Below are 4523 nucleotides of genomic sequence, written 5' to 3'. Positions count from 1 at the left end.
TTACAGTTTATTTACATATATATACACATTATTACACAACACTTATGTTGTTAGACATTAATACATCAGTCCATCTGCTTAACACAGAACTGACATCCATCTGCATTAAACTCCACTGCAGAACTAACTCAATAAACTCAAGGTTCCCAGCCAAAATCATAGAGCACCGATAGTGACAAACCTTAATCAGGAATATAAACAATGAACCCCTATATTCCCATGAGAAACAACAGCGACCACCAGATAGGACACTGACAGACATATCCCGTTACCCACTAGAATAACAGTGCAGAGCAATAAATGCTCAGCATGCATGATTTATAGATAACACAAATAAATTAGATTAGTGAAACTCTAAATTATGACAATAGTTATGTTTAAAAAATTGACTTTACCTAGGCCTTTACCTAGGCGTGACGTCATAATATGATATAATATGATAATTTATTGTGATGAAAATTTTAGCAAAGAAAAAAAATTCATCACGCTCATACTATGCCTATTATGACGTCACGTTTGTGTTTGTGACGTAATACATCGACCGGGTAAAGATTCACAACTGACCCGGGTATTGATTTACAACTGACCGGGTATTATTAGTTACATAGTGATTTAGTGACAGAGTATGGGATGATACAGTCCCTGAAACGTTCTACTTTCCCACCTGAACGGTGAATAAACGCTGAACGAACGGTGAACTAACCATGAACGAACGCTGAACGAACGCAGAGCGAACGGTGTGTGAACGATGTGCGAACGGTGAACGCAACTTGGTGAACGATGTGTGAACGGTGAACGGTGAATGAACGCAGAACGCGAACGGAGCGCGAACGCGAGCTCAATGTGAACGGTGAACGAACGATGAACGCAAGATGAACGATTTATTCGGAATGCCTTCGGTCTTTTCCTTGTATTGAAATTATTCTTCTATTCTATTATTCAAATGTCAAAAATAAATATAAATACACAATAGATGAACAAAAGAGAAATAAATAGATGAAAAAATAAATAAAAAATAATAAAAAAAAAAAAAACTAAACATATACGTATAATTAAATCGTTAATTTAATAACATGATTTTATTCGCCGTCAAACGTGTATGTGTTTCCGCTTGTAGTTAAAAAATAAATTAATCTTATATACTAAATAATTATGATTATTCTTTTAACTAATAAAATAATGTGGACTTTAGAAGATAAAACTACTACTGAGATAAACAATAGATAAATAAATAAATTAATTAATTAATTAATTAATAAATTAATAAATAAATAAAAACATTTTTTCTACACATACCTATATGTTTAAAATGATATTTTAATGACATGATTTTAATCACCGTCAAACGTGTATTTGTTACCAAGTGTACTTGAAAAATAAATTAATCTACTTATATAGTAAATAATTATGCTTATTCTTTTCACTTATAAAATAATGTGGACTTCTGAAGATAAAACTGCTACTTATAGAATGAATTAATTATATGGTACGGGGTTGAAACCACCGTACATGTATTTTCGTGCCAAAGCGATTCTGAGTACAATAACAGATTTTTTTTTTTAATTCACAATTACAAAATGTATCTGTTGACATTGACTGTTATCGTACTGCATAAAAATTCTCGTTTTATTTAAATTCTACTGCAAAATATTCTATATTTAATTGCCTTTTTATTCTTCTATGACGATTATTTTAGCTAACTTCCTCATGTATCTGTAGACATTTACCGGTCGTGATTATACTCGGTCAAGATGTTGGAAAGAGGCATTCAAATTATTTGTAATACTTGTGTAGATTAAATTTTCTAAACTTAATAAGTAATGTGTTATCATAGTTTTTATTGAACAGAGAAATTTTCAAGAGAGAGAGAGAGATAACCCCCTCGATTCTCAGATGTATGTTGTATCAAATAAAAATTGTAATTATTTTTCCTAAATATTCCAAGCAATAAAGGTAATCTTTTTTTTTAGATTAACAAATCCATTTGACAGTAAGCATTGGCTTTTATTTTCCATCATCAAGTTCACACAGTTCACAGGAAGTCCGTGCTATATTTGTAGTGCTTGTGCTGTCAATCAAAATAATTCAAGACAGTGTAGGTGTGGAAATAGCGTATCACCGAACATGCTGAAGGCAAGGATTCACTTAGTATTCCAAGAAATTTTAATATTTTTCCCTGTCATTTCTAGATCTGATTTTTGCATTCCTGCAGAAAAAAAAATAATTCGAATATATACTTGGAAGGATTGTTTTAAGCTGAATATGAAACATATTCCCTGCCAATTTAAAATACTACTGCCGGCACAAGTTTATACTAAAATACTTTTGTTTAATCACTGTTTGATGTTGGTTTTAAGACTGATTTTCTTGTGCTACAATAAAAATTAAATAAAATTAAAATAAACTGAAAAAACTCAATAAGAATTTTATTTCGGGAGAAAAGGCACGGGGGTGGGGGGGGGGGGGGGCTTCCCAGGTAGCACAACAACGTTATCAAAACGCTATAAAAACGTTTTCAAAATGTTATAAAAACATTTTCTAAAACGTTATTACAACGTTATTTTGTATGGTTTTTTAAACGTTATCATAACGTTTTTCAAAAACATTGTCCTGCTATGTTTTGAAAACATTTTTGAAAACGTTTTCAAAACGTTTTTAAAAACGTTTTCAGAACATTTCTTATATGTTTTAAATCGTTTAAAAATATTTTACAACATAAAAATCATTGTACAGTTTTAATTAGTTTAAACTTTTTTACACAAATGTAATCCATGAACTGTTCTAAACATCCGCACAGTCAATAAAAGTCTTCTTAACAGAGAAGATTTGTCACAATTGAAATTTTTAAAAAAAATCACAATATCCTTCTTCCTTTTAAAAAAAATCACAATATCCTTCTTCCTTTGAAAATCATGTTTGGCACTTTTGGCATTTGGATCACTTGGACTTCTTTGTTTTAATTCTTCTGAAAAACAGAAATTTAGAGAACAACTTGAATTAACAAAATGAATGATCATTCTCGCAAATCATTTTAGTAAAATACATGTATATCCATGCATTAGAAGAATTAAAACTATATATAGTCATACATCCAATAAATACAAGGAAAGTCTTTCTAAAATTATTTACAAAAAAAAAAAAAAACTTTGTTTTTTTTTTTTTTTGACAACAGTGTGTTTTGGGCAAAAATTCTATAAAATATATATATTGTATACTAAATAAATCTCCGTAATACATTCTTCTCAGGAAACTTCAAACATACCTTAAAGAATAAATACCCTGGTAAATCCCTCCAGCATGGTGTGCCTAAGCAAACCTTATTATGTCAAATTCCTCTCACTACATGTGATCTTTAAAAAGGTATATTTTGTCTTTGCAAACAGCCGCTGTAAATGAAATATGATATTTATTTCCAAGAATTGTAAATTGTGAATATATACATGATACTGTGTATAAATACAAATCATTTAACATTTCCAAAGAAGTATTTAACTTGTTAAGCCCCCCCCCCCCCACACACACATACACTTACACACACTCCCCCTCGCAAACATACTCGATCTATTCAAATCATGTTTTGAAGCTCTCAATTTTAAAATCTATCTCTTAGCCTGGGGTTATTATACTACACATGAAGTACACATTAATTAAGAAAACTCACACTAGACACAAGTCATAAAACATTTATGTAAATGCACAATCATGATAAACTTAGATGATCAGTTTACTTCAATAACAACAAATTACCCGCCCAGTTCAAATATCAGTGAAATGTTCAACCATTTACAAGGAATGATTTAGGCTTATACATACACTTACTACTATAATACAATTTCTTAATATATGTATACATATTGAATACTACTTTAAATTCAACATACCATACGATGATGTAAAATATTACCTTAATCCTGTTCTTTGTCTTTCAAGAATGCTGCCCGGTTTTTCAAAATCTTGATAAGTTGACCTATATAGATCACGTGGAAATAGTTTGCAGCAAGGAGCGAGCGCTGACCACGGCATCCCGCTGTGCCACTCAATTAACTTTTGATAAACACATTATTAGGGAGGAAACAACACAAGTGAATAAAATGCACTGCCTTACTTTGTTGAACTACATCACATCTTAGAAAAATACATTATAACGGCTTTTTATACATTTTTTCACAATGTTTTTAGGAATGAGGCATAAAACAATTAAAAAAGAACTGAATTTAAAGAAAATTTTTTTTGTCCAATCCCCCCCCCCTCAATATGCTTTAAAAGACATCCCATAGTAATCAATAACAAACAAACAAAAAAGTAAATGCTAAATCAGTAAATGTATTTTTTTGAGAATTGAATTATATATAGATGTTTGTTGTTTCTATAACGTTTTAACAATGTTTTCCAAACATTTTAAAATAATGTTATATTCATGTTTTCTGGTAACATTTGTACCTAGAATTAATTACGATTTTAATTCAATTTGAATTTTTTTTTTAAATTTGAGTAAACGTGACACAATACACCACATACTGTGC

General features: G+C 30.2%; 1 long non-coding RNA gene across 2 annotated transcripts; it reads right to left on the bottom strand.

The window, feature by feature from the left end:
- Positions 1-2882: 2882 nt before the first annotated feature.
- Positions 2883-4163, bottom strand: LOC134230691 (uncharacterized). Of its 2 annotated transcripts, none has more exons than XR_009984402.1 (3): positions 3882-4163; positions 3263-3386; positions 2883-2965 (listed from the first exon to the last, which is right to left on the bottom strand). It is a non-coding gene; the product is annotated as an uncharacterized LOC134230691 (long non-coding RNA). The 2 variants fall into 2 exon arrangements; XR_009984401.1 differs by having other exon boundaries at positions 3905-4137.
- Between the last annotated feature and the right edge of the window lie 360 nt (positions 4164-4523).

Source organism: Saccostrea cucullata, unplaced genomic scaffold (assembly GCF_032062105.1).
Source record: "Saccostrea cucullata isolate Sc308-1 unplaced genomic scaffold, CSIRO_AGI_Scuc_v1 ctg5643, whole genome shotgun sequence".
Taxonomy (NCBI): domain Eukaryota; kingdom Metazoa; phylum Mollusca; class Bivalvia; order Ostreida; family Ostreidae; genus Saccostrea; species Saccostrea cuccullata.
The sequence above is the reverse complement of the archived record's forward strand: the minus strand, read 5'-3'. Positions and strand labels throughout refer to the sequence as shown.